Genomic DNA, 22,870 nt, shown 5'->3' on the forward strand with positions numbered 1-22,870 from the left:
TGGAAAGTTTGTGGATACATTGAAATCATGAGCAATTTTTTTAAAAAAATTCCTGTGTTGGAATGGGCATTACAATTGGTTGCAAAATGACCCACAAAGCCACACTTGTCTCTTTAACAATTTTGCAAATTGTGCTTCGACCCACCAGAAAGAGGTAATGGAGAGATGTGTAGCTTTCGCCTGTTGCCAGAAATCTGATAAAAAAAAAAAAATAAATAAATTCCAATATATAACATTTTGATAATTTTATTAAATAAAAAAAAAAATTGCCTTAAAGTTATAAGCAGGCGTTCCTCAGGTGCAATGGCTTGACGCATCACAGTATCTTGCCGTGTTAATTTTGCACGACATAGTTCGAGGAGGTAATCAAACTGCTCCACGGAAAGCCGAGTGTATGATACAAATTTTGCAGGGTAGCTGAATAAAAGGGAAAATAAGGACACATTGAGGAACTATAAAATAATTTAAAAATAAAGGTCATAAAGAAAAATAATTACCAACGCAGTGTGGAGAAAATTTTGCAAAAAATTCCATGAGTGTCATGAAGTTGCGTTAGCGGATGAATCCAGTATCTTCTTTGTGCTTGCTGCTGATTTAACTGATCAATTAAAAAAAAAAAAAAATTTAAAAATTAAAAAAAAAAAAAATATATATACACAGAGACAAAATAATAAATAAAAAAATTTAAAAATAAACATTACCAGACGCCTTCGCCGACTTTGCATCCCAAAATAAATAGCAACAAAAACACCAATAGCTTGTTGGGAGACCCGGGGCATATCCTCCATTATTTCAGCAAGATTATAGAAAACACCACTATGTAATACACTGTACACACAGTAAGGGGCGCTGCGATGTCCAGGCAAAAAGCTGTTGCATGCGTTTGTAATATATTATTGAAACGCACCTGTATCTAATGAGGGCATTAAAATGGCTGCGTTTCAAATGAACAAAACGCACCCTGCATTGAAAACGCATGCGATTTCAAACGCATGTATTCAAGCGCAGCGATTACGAACGCAGCCAAAACGCAACGTGGGACAGCGCCCTCACTCTTCGCTCCAAATAGCACGCCTACTTTATTCTTTGGTTCGGTGCAATCGCGGTGATACCAAATTTATATAGGTGTTATTGTGTTTTAATACATTTTCAAAAATTAAACGAATGTGTACAAAAAAGAAAAAAAAATTTTGTCATCTTCTGAAGCTAATAACTTTTTCATACTTTGGCGCACAGAGCTGTGAGGTGTCATTTTTTGCAAAATGAGCCGACGTTTGCATTGCTACGATTTTGAGGTCTGTGCGACATTTTGATAATTTGTTATTCCATTTTTTATGTGATGTAAAAAGGTGTAAAAGTCGCATTTCGGACATTTGGGCGCCATTTCCCTTCTCGGAGGTCACCGCCGGCCGTAACCGTTTTTATATTTTGATAGATCGGGCATTTTGGGACGCGGCGATACCTAATGTGTCTGTGATTTTTACTATTTATTATGTTTTATATCAGTTCTAGGGAAAGGGGGGTGATTTGAATTTTTAATATTTTATTAATTTTTTTTATTTAAAATTTTTTTTTTTTTTTTTCACTAATCCTTAGACCATCTAGGGCAGTGATGGCAAACCTTTTAGAGACCGGGTGCCCAAACTTCAACCAAAACCCACTTATTTACCATCAAGTGCCAACATCAAGTGACAATTTAAACAGTAACTTATTCCTCTCTTTTTTTCCACAACATTCAATCGTATCAGCCCCCTGAGGACACCAATACAGTTGAATACAGAAGGAAGGCAAATTCAGACATCATTGTAGCTTCTCTCCAGGGTCTCTCTGTACAGGAAGAATAGTGGGGCCAGTAGTAGGACATCCAAAAGTCTTCTGGCCCTGTTCACACCTTCTTACTTCTCTTGCAGTTCCAATCAGTCAAAGATACGTCACCTTAAAAGAGGGCCGAGCGCTAAATCACAATTGTCTAGGACTGCAGGAAGATTTAAGCCCTGTCTGGTGAACTTTGTCCTGGGGCGAGAGCCTGGGTGCCCACAGAAAGGTCCCAGAGTGCCACCTCTGGCACCCGTGCCATAGGTTCGCCATCACTGCACTAGGGGGTAATGATTCCTCTACTGCCCCAAAGTCATTAGTGTATAATCAACCACTAGGGGTGGGGTGATGATTCCATTACTGCCTCATACTAATCAGTGTATAACCAACCACTAGGGGGCGATGATTCCATTACTGCCTCATACTAATCAGTGTATAACCAACCACTAGGGGGCAATGATTCCATTACTGCCTCATACTAATCAGTGTATAACCAACCACTAGGGGGCGATGATTCCATTACTGCCTCATACTAATCAGCGTATAACCAACCACTAGGGGGGGATGATTCCATTACTGCCTCATACTAATCAGTGTATAATCAACCACTAAAAGGCGATGATTCCATTACTTGCCCTGAAAATCCAGTTGATAAATGGCCTCTATTACTAGTTACACAGGGGTAGTCACCTGGCTTTCTCAAGCACCTGAATAGCAAATTTAAAACTGAAGGTGTATCAAAAGATAATCGGAACGAACCCAGCCTTCCCATTTAAGCCCAATGAGGCGGAATAGAATTTTGCTGTTCAATTCTATGTATCATAGTGAAGAACTTCACAGGGAGCAGTTCTCACCCAGCTTTCCCAGTGTACTGAAAGGCCAAACTGGCTTGTCATACAGAGGTTAGGGATGTAGACAGAATTGATACAGGTGACTCTCAGAGACCTCCTGGCTCAGGGCTGCCATACTACTGTCATTGACAGCAGGTTGCTTCTCTCCAGGGTCTCTCTGTACAGGAAGAATAGTGGGGCCAGTAGTAGGACCTCCAAAAATCTTCTGGCCCTGTTCACACCTTCTTACTTCTCTTGCAGTTCCGATCAGTCAAAGATACGTCACCTTAAAGGAGTGCCGAGCGCTAAATCTCAATTGTCTAGGACTGCAGGAAGATTTAAGCCCTGTCTGGTGAACTTTGTCCTGGGGCGAGAGCCTGGGTGCCCACAGAAAGGTCCCAGAGTGCCACCTCTGGCACCCGTGCCATAGGTTCGCCATCACTGATCTAGGGTACATTAGCCCTAGATGTTCAGATCGTTCCTACCATATACTGCAATACTTCTGTATTGCAAAATACACTCACCGGCCACTTTATTAGGTACACCATGCTAGTAACGGGTTGGACCCCCTTTTGCCTTCAGAACTGCCTTAATTCCTCGTGGCATAGATTCAACAAGGTGCTGGAAGCATTCCTCAGAGATTTTGGTCCATATTGACATGATGGCATCACACAGTTGCCGCAGATTTGTCGGCTGCACATCCATGATGCGAATCTCCCGTTCCACCACATCCCAAAGATGCTCTATTGGATTGAGATCTGGTGACTGTGGAGGCCATTTAAGTACAGTGAACTCATTGTCATGTTCAAGAAACCAGTCTGAGATGATTCCAGCTTTATGACCTGGCGCATTATCCTGCTGAAAGTAGCCATCAGATGTTGGGTACATTGTGGTCATAAAGGGATGGACATGGTCAGCAACAATACTCAGGTAGGCTGTGGTGTTGCAACAATGCTCAATTGGTACCAAGGGGCCCAAAGAGTGCCAAAAAAATATTCCCCACACCATGACACCACCACCACCAGCCTGAACCATTGATACAAGGCAGGATGGATCCATGCTTTCATGTTGTTGATGCCAAATTCTGACCCTACCATCCGAATGTCGCAGCAGAAATCGAGACTCATCAGACCAGGCAACGTTTTTCCAATCTTCTACTGTCCAATTTCGATGAGCTTGTGCAAATTGTAGCCTCAGTTTCCTGTTCTTAGCTGAAAGGAGTGGCACCCGGTGTGGTCTTCTGCTGCTGTAGCCCATCTGCCTCAAAGTTCAATCAGCCAATCACATGGCAACTCAGTGCATTTAGGCATGTAGACATGGTCAAGACAATCTCCAGCAGTTCAAACCGAGCATCAGTATGGGGAAGAAAGGTGATTTGAGTGCCTTTGAACGTGGCATGGTTGTTGGTGCCAGAAGGGCTGGTCTGAGCATTTCAGAAACTGCTGATCTACTGGGATTTTCACACACAACCATCTCTAGGGTTTACAGAGAATGGTCCGAAAAAGAAAAAACATCCAGTGAGCAGCAGGTCTGTGGGCGGAAATGCCTTGATGCTCTCTTAATTCCACAAGAGGTGGGGATAGTAAAAGTTAAAGCACACACAATTTGGTATCTCCACAAGCCAAGGGCAAGTATGTGGCTGACAGGATGACGAGGGCAACTGCACAGATGGAACCCAGAGACAGTCCTGAAGTCTCAGCGGTGAGTTCTGAGCTAAAAAGTTTGATCCACAGGTGTTCCAGCCCCTGGTGGCCCGAGAGTCATCAGAAGTGAAGGAAAAGTGGAGGAAAGCTGGAGCCCAGATGCCGATGGGACCTGGATGCTGGGAAAGAGGGTGTGCCTTCCCAGAGCCCTGCACCGGACAGTAAGTCAAGTAGCCCACGGACATACACACATATCCTAAATGGCCATGCTAGTGCTTATAAACCGCAAGTGCTTTGCCCCGGGCATTACTACCCCTGCCACTAGACTAATGAAAGCCTGTATAGTCTGTGCCCGCCACAACCCGGGTAAGGTGGTAAAGACCCCACAGAAGGTGACACCCAAGCTGCTGTATCCCTTCCAGAGACTGCAGATGGATTTTATCCAGCTACCAAAAAGTGGCACGTAGGAATACGTGCTTGTTTGCATTGATCTCTTTCCAGGGTGGCCAGAAGCTTCTCCCATGACCAAGGCAATTGCCAGAGCTGCAGCCAAGAAGTTGGTGAGTGAGATTTTTCTGCAGGTTTGGACTTCTGCAGGTTCAGGGACCACAGAGTCCTGTCGCAGAACCCACTTCACTGGACAGGTAAAGACCTGAAACCTTGTCCCTCCTGGGTGTAGAACAGGCCATGCACACCCCTTGCCCTTCCCCAGTTGGTGGTGGGTTTGAGATACTTTAAACGGCTCTCTTAAAGGGGTATTCCCATCTGGGCATTTAAATTTAATTAAATTCATTGGCCATATGTAAACATTTCTTCAATTGGATGTTATTAAAAAAAATGTTCCTGTGTGAAGATAATTTCTCATGTAGTGATATGGTTTCTTAGAAACGAGATAGCTTCCCCGGAAACGACCACATCACACTCTGGCAGTGGTGGCCAGACATGCGCTATTGAATCCTGCCGGACCACCAGGATTCAGCATAACCACAGGACAGCTGTGGGACATGTAGTAACTCCTCGGACATTTCATATACAAAAACAATTTGTTTCTTTGTGCAATCCCTCCAGCAGAGGTGGCCGTATCCGAGGAAGCTATCTCGTTTCTAAGGGACAACATGGCTACATTTATGAGAAATTACCTTCACACAGGAACAGTTTTTTAATAACATCTAATTGAAGAAATGTTTACATATGGCAGATTAGTGAAACTGAATGTGAATGCCCAGATGAGAATACCCCTTTAAGTTAGAGATCCGGGAGGCCATGGAAGAAACAGGGAAACCATGGTGCGAGTGCTTTCCTGCTGCACACCATTCAGTTAGGACCACCCTTAACAGAAAGATGGGATTTCCCCTTTGAAGTACTTTTTGGCTGTGAACCCAGACTAGGCCCCTACTTTCTACAGACCCTATAGCTGATGGCAGGAAACAAGGTGGAACATGCCACACAGTTGAGCCAGGCCTTGAAAAAGGTCCGCAAAAGTGTTTCTGATTCCTTTTTCAGATCCAGACAGAGACCTCACGACGCCTAAGCTGAAGCCTGGAGACTATGTGGTGGTAGAGGGAAGTCAGCATGCTTCCACACTTTCTATCTGCAAACTTTTTTATTCTTCTTGCTAGCTGGTCTCTTCTGACTAACTGTATGCTCAGGGACACCCCAACCATGGCTATCACTGTAACTATAGGGCTGACCAGGATGTAGGAGACTTTACCTACGGTTGGTGCAGGCAATGACCTTCTTTAACATTGACAGCACAGGTAACCCTGTATTAGCAGTGTCTGATGTGTACTGGATTTGTGGGGATAGGAGAGGCTGGGAAGGTGAGTGTACGGTGTATGGTGATTAAAATTTGTGCATTCCTTCCTCGTAATCCCCAGGGATAATTTTGATCAGACACATAAGAAAAGGTAGAGAATCCCAAAGGATTCTGAAGGTCTGAAAGAGAAGCACCTAGATGACAACATTTATATAGATACAGTGGGAGCACCAAGGGGGGTCCCAGATGAGTTCAAGATGAGGCCCACAATCATATATGGGCAGGACTAGAGTCCATTATTCCCCACATAGCTATAAGCAAAATGTTGATTGGGTTAACTGTTTTTATTGTAATCAACAGAGATTTGTGGATTATATCGGAGATGCTTCCCAGAACCGCATGGCTTTGGACATGTTCCTTGCTGAAAAGGGAGGACTCTGTAAGATGGTGGGAGTGGCTTGTTGCATGTACATCCCAGATGACATCGCCCCCTATGTATACATTACCCATGCACTTGAAAAGATTGAAGGACTGTCCAGGGAACTCAAGAGAAATTCTGGTGTGGACACTTTGTCCTTCACTTTGTAGTTGGGGGATTGGAAGGGTTTCCTTTAAGTGGGGGTGATATTGGGAATTGTGATTTTGCTCTTGTCACTTATTGCGTGTTGTGTGGTCCCCCTCATCAAGTCCACCATGTCCCACATAGCCATCCAGGTAAGAACCACGACAGGAGAAGTGCCCCGGAGCGGAGGAGGATGCTGCCTGTTGGAGAACCAGCCTGTTTACAAACCTATGAACTATAGAAACTCAGTTATGTTATTTGAGTATGCAGACCTGTAACCCCTGAGTGACTGTCCTCCAAGGGATCTGGTTAAGCGTTAACAAGTCCAGCAGGTAAGGGCTTAACTTACCTGTGGGAACCTGGAGCTTGAGGAGGTCGCTCAGGATGGAGTTACAGGCCAGCAAAGCTCAAAAGGGGGGAATTTTTAAGGAGATCGCACTGGTTTCGGACGCCATCTTGCGTACTGTCAGCCATGTTAGATCAAGCAAGCATTTTAGCTGACCTCTGTCCAGTTAAATGTCATGATTATGCCATTTTTGTGTAACCTGCCTGTAAAAAAGTTTTCTCCTTGACACTTGTTATAGATGATTGTTCTTCTCCTTATTTTGTTCTCTAGCATTGCTTATCCCTTGTTTTGGTTAGTAAGAAGCTTCTGGAGACATTGGGGGTCATTTACTAAGGGCCCGATTCGCGTTTTCCCGACGTGTTACCTGAATATTTCCGGTTTGCGCCGATTGTACCTGAATTGCCCCGGGATTTTGGCGTACACAATCGAATTGTGGCGCATCGGTGCCAGCATGCGTGACAGAAATCGGGGGGCGTGGCCGAACGAAAACCCGACGTATTCGGAAAAACCGGCGCATTTAAAAACCGAAAATGTGTCGCTTGGGACGCGCTCACCTTCACTTGCTCCGGCTCGGTGTATTGAAGTGCGTTCAGATGCTTTTCAGCTCAGCAGCGCCACCTGGTGGACGGCTGAGGAACTACCATCATAAATCCCGTCCGGACCCGAATCCAGCGCAGAGAACGCGACGCTGGATCGCGAATGGGCCGGGTAAGTAGATCTGCCCCATTGTCTGTACATTCTGTAGATAAACATGTCTGTGAACAAGGCCTATTAACTTTTTCCCAGAATGTGCTGGTGAATTAATTATGGCCAATAGCATTGCAGTATTCTATTCACGCCTCTTTGATTTTTCTGTCCTTTTTTGATATACGACTGTGGTTGTGAAATAAACGAGAGAGAAGATCTTTACATACACTAAGAGATTGACGTGTGTCTTGGGTTTGTTCTCTCCTCCCTGGTACCGGGAGCCATGAAATATTTAATTTGAAAGTCGCCTGTACAACTGAAGTAAGGACTGTTTTGATAAAAATCTCTAACAGTGCTAATCTTAGTAATTGTTCTCGGACATTCAGCTGGAAAGAGGGAGGGCCGCTCCATCCTGTCATTGGATGATTTTAAAGCGTTTGATAGGTTGGAGTGGCACTTCCAGTGGAAGATTATGGAGCATTTTTGTTTTGGACAGAAATCTTTAAAAAGGGTGAAAGCATTATATGAAGCTCCAGTGGCACGGATTAATGTGAAAGGGGATTTTCAGAACCTTTTGCCTTGTCTAGAGGTACCCGTCAGGGATGTCCGCCCTCCCCCCTCCTCTTTGCCTTGTTCATGGAACCTCTGGCCATCTTGGTCCAGGGGGGAGGATACGTAGATGGGGTAGTGGGGGTGGGGGGTTGGGATAAGATATCCCTGTTCGCGGATGATAAGAGAGCCAGAGAGTACTATGGATTAAGAGAGTATAATAGGACTGATTGAGGAATATGGCCACTTCTCTGGTCTAAAATAAATTTGGAGAAAACTTTGTTGCTGCCCCTCGACAATGAGATAAGCACCAATGCCACAATCGCCTTGTTGAAAACGGTCATTCACCCTCAGTTATTTTTCCTCTTTTCTGCATCACCAGTGTGAATTCCTAAAAAATGTTTTGAGAAAATTGAGGGCATGATGAAAGAGATGAAAAAAATGCCAGAGTAAAATAAGATTAAATAATTCAGAGAAGGAATGGATGGCACTCACCAGTCTTCAATAAAAAATCTTCTTGCTCTTTATTTCACATTACAGGAGCAAAGACATACTCACAACTGTGCATGCAAGGGAGGGGGGGGGGGCTGAAGGCAGAATGCCTGTAGTCAGTGGCAACGGCTGTTTCGCGCAGACCCGTGCTTCTTCCGGCCTCCGATGTCAGTGATTTAAAACATGTAAGGGTATTTATGCACCATCAGACCTAATAGGGTACTCCCTCCAGAGTGCATAGGCCTCATGATAGGTGATGAGGGCCATCAATCTCAGCCCCCAGGAAGTCTACCTTTAACCCACCAATCCTTATGCCCGGGCCGCTAAACTCACCTGGTGCCCAGTAGCTCCACCCACCAAATCTCGGCCCGTCCAGCAGGAGGTTGTCTGGGGCCGCGCCACGCCATTCTGATCTTAGGCAGCAGCGCCGCCTACCTCGGTCTCCAGAACGCTGGTCGGGTCACGTGACCGGGAGCGACACCCCCTCACTGCCTCGTCAGGTGACGGCAACGCGGCTGAGCGTCACCAGAAGACGACACTTAGGAGCGGGTGCGCTACAGACCGTGGTGGGGTGCAGACAGATGGCATCCAAAACGGTGATACGAAGCCGTGCCCAATCATGGGCAACAAATGGAAAGGTCAGAGGCAGGTAGAGGATACGGGGGGGGGGGGGAGAAATGGGAGGGAGAAGGAAAAACGGGAGTTGTCCTGTAAGTACTTTTTCACAAAGTATATACTCGTGTATAAGCCGAGTTTTTCAGCACAAAAAATGTGCTGAAAAACGTCCCCTCGGCTTATACACGAGTCACAACGAGTTAAAAAATACTTAAAAAATAATAAACTTATATACTCACCCTCCAGTGGCCCTTATCTGCTCCCCCGATGTCCTCTTCCGGCTTGCCGGCGCCTCGTCTGCCTCCTGTGCCTCCTGATGACGTCATACTAGGCGCCGCCCGGGAAACAGCAATGGCGGCGCCCAGCGCGATGTACAGAGGACGGGCGCGGAAGCCAGAAGAGGACCTGTGCGGACATCGGGGGAGCAGCGCTGCAGATCGGGGCCACCGGAGGGTGAGTATATAAGTTTATTATTTTTTTTAATGCTGGGCTGGGATGTATACTACTGGGGGCAAGCTGAGCAGTGCTGTATACTACTGGGGGCAGGCTGGGATGGCTGTATACTACTGGGGGCAGGCTATATACTGGGGGGGGGGGGTCTGTGACCAATCCATTTCCCACCCTCGGCTTATACTCGAGTCAATAGGTTTTCCCAGTTTTTGGTGGTAAAATTAGGGGTCTCGGCTTATACTCGGGTCGGCTTATACTCGAGTATATACGTACCTACATGGTAGCGAGGTGCACAACCCCATTATATATAAGATAAATAAAAACAATATGGTAATACAATTACCTGCTTAATAAATAACATCTACACAATGCTTATGTTGACTACATCTGGATGACCCCTCTCTAATATTAGGGGCTAAGAAGAATTTCATAAGAACACTCCAAAATCTATCTTGTCATTAAAGGGGTTGTGTCACCATAGCAAATGGCTGTAATTGGGTCCAATGCATTCTGACAAGTACTTTCACCATTTACAAAATCTGCAGCCTTACTGAGATAACTCCTATTGTTATGGTTGCTGGCACCCCCTGGTGGTAGCTGTGTCCCATCCAGAGCTACAGCTGATCTGGCCGAGTCTGAGCACAAGGAGTCAGTCAGCTGCTCTGCACTACAGATCACTCCACCGGCTCACAGCTCCTCTGCACACTGAGAGATCACCGGACACACTGCAGCCAATAGGAGGTGAGAGAGGAGGAGGGACAGAGATTGTGCTGTGATGTCCACTGCTTACCAGCTCCACAGGTGCTTCCAGCAGCAGATACAAGGTAACAGCAGCCAGAGAGACATGACATCTGCTGCACAGGGGAGTCCTCCCCTAACATGGATCATAGCAATGTAGCAGCCTTTCCTCCCTCCACCATTAGTCAGGTCACACAGGAGCCTACAGCAGCAGATACAAGGTAACTGCAGCCAGACATGGCTATCTGATGCACAGAGGAGTCCTCCCCCAACATGGATCATAGCAATATAGCAGCCCTTCCCCCCTCCACCATTAGTCAGGTTACACAGGAGGCTGCAGAGGTAACACAAGGAACAGGCTGAGCTCTGACGTCTCCTGATGCAGTCCCCATCCTGTACCCTCCTCCATGCACTCTCCCTCCATGCTACCCTGCAGTCCTCCTCCTGTACTCTCCACCATTCACTCTCCCTGCATGCTACACTGCTGTCCTGCAAAGGGGCCCCTGGCCCTGACTGGAAGGGAAGTAGTTAAAGATCAGTAGCATGTGAGAAGCTGTCACCTATTTATCTATCCAAGTCCTATTATCTATCACCTGTCTATCTTTCTATCTATCTATGTATCTATCACCTGTCATCTATCTATCTCATATATATCTTCTATCTATCCATCACCTGTCATCTATCTATCTATCCTATAGCTATCTCATATCTATCTATTTATCTATCACCTGTCATCTATCTATCTATCTATCTCATATATATCTTCTATCTATCCATCACCTGTCATCTATCTATCTATCTATCCTATAGCTATCTCATATCTATCTATTTATCCATCACCTGTCATCTATCTATCTATCCTATAGCTATCTCATATCTATCTATTTATCTATCACCTGTCATCTATCTATCTCATATATATCTTCTATCTATCCATCACCTGTCATCTATCTATCTATCTATCCTATAGCTATCTCATATCTATCTATTTATCTATCTATCTATCTATCTATCTCATATATATCTTCTATCTATCCATCACCTGTCATCTATCTTTCTATCCTATAGCTATCTCATATCTATCTATTTATCTATCACCTGTCATCTATCTATCTATCTATCTATCTATCTATCTAATGATTTAGTTGCAATTCCTTACAAAATACACAGAAAGAGATGCAATTAATGGCCCCAAAGTAACATACAAAAATACAAAAGTTTATTAGTAAAAGTCATAAAAACAACTAAAAAGGTCCATGTTATTGCACCTAATTTTGTACAATCAATGCATACAAGAAGAGCAAAACAATGTATTCTCACAGCATCATGGTCGGTCAGGCGGATAGTAAAGTGTAAATATGTCGGAGGTCTAGAAAAATGCAGGGATGGCAAACTCCATGCGTATCCTCACTTCAAAGTGCCACTCAAAGGGGTAAGTGCCACTTTGGAGTGACGATACACGTGGGGTTTGCCTCCCCTGCACCCACCTAGACTTCCGCCATGCATGTCAGCCTGACCGACCATGATGCTGTGAGAATACATAGCACATGTGTACTATGTGCAGTGACCTGTGTAGTGTGCAGGGACCGCCAGATTCAGGATTTCTGGCACACCTTTTTCATGAATCTGGTGCCCCCTGCACTGCCCCGACAGAGTGCACCAACTTTTTTTGCACTTTTAACATGGGGCGCGTGACACATTTCTATTGAACTTTGCATGTTAAATCTGGCGCATTTTGTCATGTATTTTCTTATTCAAGTATACATTGACAATGATTAAATGAATAGGAAGCAGTGTCAGGGCTTTGGTAGGTGACACACAGCACCAATAGCAGATTCCTGCTGTGCTGGGGATCAGTAAATGCAGGGACTATTTGAGCACAGCAGGTGGAAGGAGACTCTGAAGGCTGATTGCTAGGCCCCTCCCACATCTGCTTCTGTGTGGAGCAGAATAGAGGCTGAACAAGCATCATAATAACAAATAGAAAGGTATTTTTACTTCCAGGTAACCATTACAAATAGATTTTTGAAATATTTTAACCTCTTTGACAGATTTTTGTAGTAAATAGTTTTGTGGCATAACCCCTTTAAGACCCACAGGTCCCATAGCATTTGTATGGAGGATCCATTTACTTTCTGCCTGCAATAGCAGGCGTTGTCTGTCCCCTCCTTTTTTAGGAGGAGGGACGATCTCTATGCCTGCAAATTTGAGGGCTTCTATATTGCCCCCATGGGCTTCCCTCACGTGCTCAATGAGTCTAGGTGCTCCTGTCCCTGTCCTTATGGAACTAAGGTGTTCTCTTATCCTTATGTATAGGTTCCTAATTGTCTTTCCGACATAGAATCTGTTACAGGTGCAGATCAGAACATATACTACGAAAGTGGTCTTACAATTGATGAAGCTTTTCACCTCTGTCTCTACACCACCAAGCCTCACCGTGTTCCCCCCTAAGTCGTGAGGGCAGCATCAGTAGCTGCCACACTTAAAGTTCCCTCGTAGGGGATTATTCTCAAGCCAGTTCTTATTTTTAGTGGACTTAAAGGAGCTGTGTACTAATTCTGATCTCAGTGTTTTACCCCTCCTGAAGCTGATAAGCGGGCCTGCTTCCGTTATCTTTGACAGATCCCTGTCGCTCTCTATAATGTGCCAATTATCCCTTATAGCTTTCTTTACCACTTCTGCCATTGGGGAGAAGTCGAAGGTGAATGAGAATCTCTCTTTTTCCCTTTCTCTGTCTCTGCCACTCAGGAGCTCCTCTTGGCTCTTAGTTCTTAGTCTATCATAGGCCTGTGTTATTACTTCTTCGGGATAGTTTCAAGAGCCTCTCCTTAAGTTCTGTGGATTGCCGTTCAAATTTGTCCTGAGTGTTGTTAATGCGTCTTTTCCTCAATAGTTGCCCGTACGGTATGGCCCTTTTTACGTGTTGTGGGTGGTAGCTATTAAAGTTGAGATGGGCATTCGTTGCCGTTTGTTTTCTATGTACGGATGTACAAATCCGGTCATCCTCTATCTCTATTAATACATCCAGGAATTCAAGCCTACGGGCTGTTTATGGTAGAGGTGAACATTAGAGATGAGCGAGCACTAAAATGCTCGGGTGCTCGTTATTCGAGACAAACTTTTCCCGATGCTCGAGTGCTCGACTCGAATAACGAACCCCATTGAAGTCAATGGGAGACTTGAACATTTTTCAAAGGGACCAAGGGTCTGCACAGGGAAGCTTGGCCAAACACCTGGAAACCTCAGAAAATGATGTAAACAGCACGGAAATGGACAGGAAACAGCAGCAGCAACAAACGTGGATGCCTCTGAGGCTGCTTAATCGCACCATTAATCGCAAAATTATGGGCAACAGCATGGCCATGACAGAGTGACCGAATGAGACTAGATAGCATCTAAAACATCCAATAATTGACCCTGACACTATAGAAGACGGCATGCAGAGGCAGTGGCAGGCTAGAGAGTGTCATGGCAACATACCCTAAATGAACAAAGGCTTCAAACCAATGGGTGGCAGAGAGGAACCAAAGGAGGTGAGCAAGAAGCGCTGAAATGATTTCCTATGTCAACAAAAAGTTGACGGTATATTTAGTTGATAACACAGCATGGTGGCGACATAGTGACCAAGTTCCATAACGTATCTGGTGAAACACCCGAAAAATGAGCCTGACACAGCTCGTTTGATAAGGGGATGACATGTGGAGGCAGCCATGGAGACGACTTCCATGATTAAGAGTGACAGTATGGGGCATCCATATTGTTTCTATGATTGAAATTTCAGGTCTCCAGCATGGTGAAGACAGATGCAGAGAGTTCCATTATGTATCTGGTGAAACACCTGAAAATTCTGCCTGACACAGCTCGTTTGATAAGGGGGTTAATGTGCTATATATCCTCTCGCGATCCAGCGTCTGGGGTATAGAGAGTTGAAAGTTGCGCATGGAGACATTGGTGGACGCTGTGGAGGATCGTGGAGGCAAAATGGACAGGAAACAGCAGGGGCAGCATGCATGGATGCCTCTGAGGCTGCCTAATCTTGGGATGGAGCTGGCGGTCCACTGCCAGGCGAGCTTTCGCCTGTTCAAGCCCTTGTCTCTCGGCTCCTCCCCACCCAAAATGGGCCTGGGGGCCAGAAGCGTTTACTTTGAAAAAATTATAATTTTCAAAGCAGGCGGGGTCGTTTGAATATTTCACCTAGGAATAATGGAATAGCATAGCGGTTCTATTTTTAATAGTTTTTTCGTAAATGGTTCCATGATTAAGAGCGACAGTATGGGGCATCCATATTGCGCTGCTATGATTGCAACTTCAGGTATCCAGCATGGCGGCGACAGATGCGCCGAGTTCCATTATGTATCTGGTGAAACACCCGAAAATTCTGCCTGACACAGCTGGTTTGATAAGGGGACCATATATGGAGGCAGTAAGGTAGTAGTAGTAGATTAAAGGTGCTGCAGTTAAAACTATGTTAGTTGGATCTTGGGATGGAGCTGGCGGTCCGCTGCCAGGCGAGCTTTCGCCTGTCCAAGCCCCTGTCTCTCGGCTCCTCCCCAAACAGCACTTCTAAGAACCTTTTGTATAAGATCAAGTGTAGTAGTGTTCTTATAAGTTTGTGTTATGGCGGGTGAGGGGAATGTAAACAGATGCGCAAGAAGCACTGAAATAGTATCGGTGAATGATAAAAGTTTGCCAGTATATTTTGTGGATTACACAGCATGGTGGCTACAAAGTTAACAAGTTTGATGTGGAAGCCATGAAAACAACCCAAAATTCTGCCTGACACAGCTCGTTTGATAAGGGGACGATGTATGGAGGCAGTAAGGTAGTAGTAGTAGATTAAAGGTGCTGCAGTTAAAACTATGTTAGTTGGATCTTGAGATGGAGCTGGCTGTCCGCTGCCAGGCGAGCTTTCGCCTGTCCAAGCCCCTGTCTCTCGGCTCCTCCCCAAATAGCACTTCTGAGAACCTTTTGTATAAGATCAAGTGTAGTACTGTTCATATAAGTTTGGGTTATGGCAGGTGAGGGGAATGTAAACAGGTGCGCAAGAAGCGCTGAAATAATATCGGTAAATGATAAAAGTTTGCCAGTATATTTTGTGGATAACAGAGCAGGGTGGCGACAAAGTTAACAAGTTTGATGTGGAAGCCATGAAAACAACCCAAAATTCTGCCTGACACAGCTCGTTTGATAAGGGGACGATGTATGGAGGCAGTAAGGTAGTAGTAGTAGATTAAAGGTGCTGCAATTAAAACTATGATAGTTGGATCTTGGGATGGAGCTGGCGGTCCGCTGCCAGGCAAGCTTTCGCCTGTCCAAGCCCCTGTCTCTCGGCTCCTCCCCAAACAGCACTTCTAAGAACCTTTTGTATAACTCTAGGTTGTCTGATCGATCCTATCATATACTGCCATACTACAGTTTGGCAGTATATGGGGATTTTCCTCCTCATTCATTACAATGTGCTATCAGCACATTGTAATGAAGGGGTTAAAACGAAATAGCCTCGGGTCTTCGGAAGACCCAAGGCTACCATGGAGACGGATCGCCGCCCCGATCAGCCCGTGAGCCCTCTCCATGCAGCGCGACCCGACCGCCGCCGTGAATACACGGCGGGCAGTCATTAACCGGCGTATAAGACGACCCCAGACCAGACAGAAGATTTTTCAGTCTTCAAAAGTCGTCTTATACGCCGGAATATATACGGTATGTGTTTTTGTGTTTAATATACTTTATTTGCGTTTTATGTGTAACTGGGGAGATCATAGAACTTTTATTTTATTTATTTAATCATATTATACAATGAATTAATCTTTTTTTTTTTTTTTTTACTTTTTTACATTTTCTACTTCTTGGCTTGAACAAGCGTTCATCCGATCGCTTGTTCAAGCCTTTACACTGCAATACACTTGTATTGCAGTGTACAGTGTAAGTAACTGAGCATTCTCAGTTACAAACAGCCGGGTCCTGCCAGAAGGCGGAACCCGGCAGGGACAGAAGCTGACGGCCTCAGGGCATTCGCCGGACCCGGGGCTGCGGCAGGAGGGATCGTATCCCCCAGTAAGCACACCTGGTGGTGTCTGGGCTGTGATATCACCAGCACCAGCTAAACCCGATGTCCCGAAATCTTCTGACGCGTCGCCGTAGAAATGTGAATGCCCAAACTAGAATACCCCTTTAATGACTGCCGTAAAGAGCTGATAGGGCAATCATTAAGGCCCCTTCCACACTTGCGTTTCAGATCACGTCATAGTTTGATCAGGGTGTGCGATCAGGGTTTGGTCAGTGAAAAACGCACATTTTGCATCAGAGTGCAATCAGTTTTCAGTCAGAGTTTGTTCAGTGTCTCAGTTTTTCACGCGCGTTTTCAATGCAATTTCAATGCGTTTTTCACGAGCAGATAATGTGCGTGAAATGGACTCAGGACTGAGCTCTATCTTTTCTATGGCAATTGATGCGTGAAAAACGCATTGCACTTGCATTGCACTTGCAAGTGTCTCAGAGTGCAATGCGTTTTTGATGCATCTCCATAGACTTGTATGGTGCCTTTTTCACGCGTTTTCATGTGTTTTGACTTGCAAAAGTAGAGCATGTCGGATTTAAACGCGCGTTTAAAAAAACGAGCGTGTGTGCGTGAAAAAAATGCAAGTCTGAAAAAGGCCATTGATTACAATGGGTCAGAGTACAATGCAAGTTCTGCGAGTCAAAAGCACGCGCAGAAAACGCGTGTGAAAAACGCAAGTGTGGAAGGGGCCTAAGGGGTTAACAATAAGCTATTTGTCTCACACCATGCTACATAGCGACATATAGTCTGACAGTTTCAAAGTCTGAGTCCTATTAGTGTCAGTAATGGGAACATTCTTGTATACATCCAGATGCCAAAAAAACTTGCATTGAATAGCATAGTAATAAGGGCATTAGATGTAAGAATTATGTGTACTGAACACAAGACTCTCATGCCAATGTATTAGTGCAGTCAAGTACAACGTATATACCTCAAGACTAGTCTTACTACCTACCTCCTGACAATCAATATGTGTGATCCAAAAACATCAAGGCTCTGAATTACAATTTTAGCTGCACACAAAATCAGTTTTTATTGCATTTTCATAGAACACATGTGAGATACAGAGAGAGCAGAGTTTCAGCCACCCAGTGCACTTTTTTAAGCCACTTCCTGAAGCCGATCTTCGCCAGCAAGCAGATTGAGAATTGTCACTTGTTGGCCACAATATTGTTGTTTGATCATGAAAATCCCGTAACAACTAAAACTGTACAACCTTTGTATGTACCGGCAGTCCCCGGGTTACATACAAGATAGGGTCTGTAGGTTTGTTCTTAAGTTGAATTTGTATGTAAGTCGGAATTGTATACTTTATCATTGTAACCCCCAGCCAAATTTTTTTTGGTCTCTTTGACAATTGGATCATCTTAGACACCAGTGATAACTGTTATAGCTGTTTATTGTAGCCTACGGATAAAGTACAGTAAATTTCCAACATCCAGAGGTCCGTTTGTAACTAGGGGTTGTATGTAAGTCAGGTGTTCTTAAGTAGGCGACCGCCTGTAATGTGAAAGCATAGATGAAGGATCTTTTCTATTAAAATGAATCTGTGCATGTGATGGTTTCCTCACAGGAGATTGTTGACTTAATACTAAATTAGTAGGTAGTCTTCTATGGAACACGGGCTAAAAGCTTACCATACCATGACTGGAAAGTCAACGAGGTTCACCGTTATCAGTGGAACTGGCCAATGATCTTTTGTGTGTATTGGGACCTGAAAACTGTTCCCACACCAAAAGTTTCAGAAGATGGGCCGTCTGCCTTGCAGCACTGGGGTCCTGGGTTCAAGTCTTACTCAGGTCGACATCTACACAGAGTTTGTATGTTCTCTCCGTGTTTGCGCGGGTTTCCTCTGGGTACTCCGGTTTCCTCCCACACTCCAAAAACATACTTTTAGGTTGTTTAGATTGTGAGCCCCATTGGGGACAGGGACCAAATTGTCATGGTTTGTGCTGCACTGTTTAATCTGTAGGCTATATAAATAAAGAATTATTATTATTATTTTCTTTGGAGGTCATCCTGCTGGACCCACCATTTCTCCTGTACAGAGAGACCTTGGAGAGAAGCTACAATTGATTGTTTGAATTTGCCCTCCTAATGTCAATTATATGGGTGGCCTCAGGAGGCCGATAAAAATGAAAGATGTGGAAGAACCAGTAGCAATAAGTTACTGCTTAAAATTCCATGCATGCTGGTAAATAAGTAAATTTTGGTTTTAGTTTGGGCACTCAGTCTAAAATATTCGCCATCACTGCTCTATACCTATGTCCTTCCAGTAGGCAAACTGTAAAGGGCCCATCAGTTGTTTTGTGGTAACCATCAAGTAATGCAGTACAGATCGCTCAAAGGACTTCATCACCAAAGAAATTCGTCGATAGGACAGTAATCATTACCTAAAGTTGTTCGGCTCTTTTTTGCCCTTGGTACGATAATCTTTCCCCAAATTTACCGTATTTTTCGGCCTATAAGGCGCACCAAAAATCCTTTAATTTTCTCAGAAATCAAAGGTGCGCTTTATATATGAACTTATACAGAAATGTACTAAAGACAAGATGTACTGTACATTTACCAGTGTTTAATAGCTCCATCCCCAGAAATTTCCTGCACCTTCCCACACAGTATACAGGGTCCCTGGCTCCTGAAGTGCCCTGGCACCACAACTAACATTGTGCCCATCCTGCCCTACCCTAGCACAGAGAGACCGGAGCTGCCATAGTGCTGACCACGAGGCAATCATCATCAGTAAACAATCCCCCATACCTGACAGCCCTGTAACAGGGGAAAGAGAAGGAGCCACAGGGAACCCCACAGGAATAACACCATGGCTGAGGAGGGAAGGAGAAGGGGCAGAGGGAGACCGCTTAACCCCTACTGTATCACCCTGCATTAACCCCCAGCAGCCATACCTCTGAGATCGGAGCTCTCTGACACGCTAAAGTCAAGTTTCCCGGGAAGTGTAGCTGGCTAGAACTGTGCACAGGTCTGCCACCTGCTGGTCATTTTTAGGTACTGCATATGGTCCTGCGCCTTATACTCCAGTGCGCCTTATATATGAACCTAGATGTCTTAGCAGGTATTTATTAGAGGTGCGCCTTATAGTCCGGTGCGCCTTAAAGGACGAAAAATACAGTATGTTAAAACGATTGTGTTAAATTTTATTTCCCCTCGTTGGATGGGTTACATATTGCGTAAACTTGGGAAACAGATTACATTCGCTAGCATGGTTAAAATCTCCAGTAATTATAACCAAAGCATTTACATAACAAGCTCAAAGACTTCATTCTGCGAGATCTCACAAGCTGCAAGACTAGCGGACGCAGTTTGATTCTCTTGGAATATAATATGTTCATAAGGCAATAGTTAATATTTCAATGTCCCTACAGCAATGGCGCAATCTCACAGTCACCTCAAATGTCTATCCCAACGAATAACTGAAAAACCAAAAATCGAGAGCACAACATCACTAATATCATCAGTTAACCACGTTTCAGTGAAACATAAAAGACTACAGTACCCCCCCCCCCCCCCTTTTTTAAATTTTAATAGGTTAAAGCTCTGGCACATCCATTTCCTTTGAAAAGCCCAAATGCAAATGTCCTCTAACACAAAGGGTGATGCCAAACATGGCGTTTTGGGCCCGTTTTAAAGCAGTCTGTCAAAAAAACGCATGCGTTTTTGACAGGTTTAACCAATTATCTTAATTCAAACTGGTCAACGCAGTGTTTTTTAACGCATGCGGTTTTTGACGGACTGCCTAAAACCGGGCCAAAAACACGTTCAAAACGCCATGTCTGGCATCACCCTAAGGGTGCGATAACACGCTGCCCTAGTTCTGCGTTTCCAAGCACAGGGAGCCGTGCCTCAGCCCGATCTCATTATTGTTTCCAGCTAAACGCATACAATTGTTTACCGATTGCATGCATTTCACTGCAAACGCAAATGCGTTCGGCCCGAGCCACGTCCCCATTACACTAGCGCTGAACTTGTTAAAGCAGCACTAGTGCAGCGTGTGACCACACCCTGAGTGCGCGTTCACACGTTGCGTTTGACCTGCGTTTTCATTGTGTTTGAAACGCATATACAACAGCTGAGGAGAGGTGATTTACCTAATTATATCACTCTTAACATTTCCGTTTACAAAATGATAGTAAACGCAATGTTAACGCATGCATGTTGTAATGCGTTTCAAACACAATGAAAACGCGACCAAAACGCAACGTGTGAACGCGCCCTTAGGGTGAAGACACAAGTGGCGTTTTTAGTGTTTTTTTTAAACGCCAGCATTTTTGTCTGTTTTTAATTGCGCAAATTCCAAAAAACGGACAAAACGCATGCTTTTTAAAAAAATGGATGCGTTTTTAACGATCTGAAAACACAGTATCTAAAAACGGCCCCAAAACGGCCTAAAAACGTCACTTGTGTTTTCACCCTTAGGTGGAAACGCCAGCGATCGGGAAGGAGCCACCGGTGTTTTGCATTAATTTAACGCAAAACACCGGCGGCTCGTGGGACAGCACCCTTAGTGCATTTTCAGATCGTTTTTTGAAACCGCATGCGTTTTTGTCCGGTTTTAATTGCGCAAATTCGGAAAAACTGACACAAATGCATGCATTTTCAAAAAACGGATGCGGAACTAAAAACGGCCCAAAAATGGCCTAAAAACGCCACGTGTGTCTTCACCCTTAGGGTGATGTCAGACGTGCCATTCAGTCTGCATCTGCAAACGCAGACCAAGCCGCACCCACCGGGGCGGCCGTGGCCTGATCGCATCGGCGTTTCTATGGCAACGCCTGTGATCGGGAACGAGCCGCCGCTGTTTTGCATTAAATTAACGCAAAACACCGGCGGCTCATTCCCGATCACAGGCGTTACCATAGAAACGGCATATGTGACACCACCCAAAGGCTGGGTTTACATGTTCTGCTAGCGTAGTATTCAGGGTCGGACTGGGGTACCAAGGACCCACAGGGGAAAATGATTCTGGGGGCCCACCCTACTACTACATAGAAATACGACCTATATCAAGGGTGTCTAGAAATGCGCAGGCATTGGAGGGGGAAGTAGCAGAATATAATATAAAGTTCTGCTTTCTCCTTCCCTCTCTGCACGGTTCTTGGTTTGTAAACTGAGGCTGCAGGGATCAAACTAAAGGAAATCAACCGTTTGATTTGATGCATTATGGGCCAAACATACCTTGAGAATGCTGTAGCTACATTGATGCAGAAACATATCTTGTTAAATCCCTGAACTGAGTGCTCCCAGAGAACAGTGTATTCACTGTGTTGTACCTGACTGGCAGGAGTAATCAATCGCTGCACAAACTCCCAGCTGCTTTGTACGAGTCACCCAATCAGACTTGGCTTACTGACTCTATGGATAAAGCACTACACATGATAAGAGCTTTCTCACACTAGAAGGCTAGTCAGTGACTACAGGAATAATCAGAAAGAGGCAGAAGTCTGATCTCTTACCTGACAAAATACAGGACTTCTACTTTATGTCCAGAAGTGCCATGACTTAAGGATGCAGTATATTGAGATGTTTTCAGATTCTGTCAGCACATCTCCACACTGTGCGACTAAAAATACCACAGTCACTTACAGTATATATAATGTCACCTGGCTAACAGAAATGTCCCACACTGTGCTCCTTGATAATATTTATCCCCATAACCAAAGTGACCACACTGCCCCCTCCATTATCAAATATACCCCCAAATTTAAACCACTCTGTGCCGCATGCATATATCAAAAATGATATTGCGACCCTGAATTTATTAATACTCTATAGCCCTTAAATAAATGATACTGTACCTCTAATAAATTAAAATGTGGTGCCCTCCTATCACCTATTTATTAATTTCTATATAATTTCCTAACATTATTTGATTCTATTATTACATAGAGCCCCCAAATTATGAAAGGTATCTTGACACATTTGATCCGTTCTTAAGTATAATCCATGTGGTAAGGAGCATGACAAAGTATAACACTGTGATCGTACCAAACCAAAGAATAAAGCAGAGGTGTTATTTGGAGTGCACAGTTAGGCTGCGGTCACACGTACCGCTAAGCGTCCGTCATAATGCGACGCTAGCGCACAGGGGGAGGTCCTCGGCCCGAACGCACATGCGTTTCCAGAGAAATGCATGCGATTGTTAAGCCGATCGCATGCGTTTCTCTGGAAACGCATGTGCGTTTGGGCCGAGAACCTCCCCCTGTGCGCTAGCGTCGCGTTATGAACGGACGTCTAGTGGTACGTGTGACCGCGGCCTTAAAGTTGTAAAAATTCGTGTTTTTTTGCCAATTTCACCACATTTGGAATTTTTT

This window comes from Engystomops pustulosus, chromosome 2, assembly GCF_040894005.1.
Source record: "Engystomops pustulosus chromosome 2, aEngPut4.maternal, whole genome shotgun sequence".
Lineage (NCBI taxonomy): Eukaryota > Metazoa > Chordata > Amphibia > Anura > Leptodactylidae > Engystomops > Engystomops pustulosus.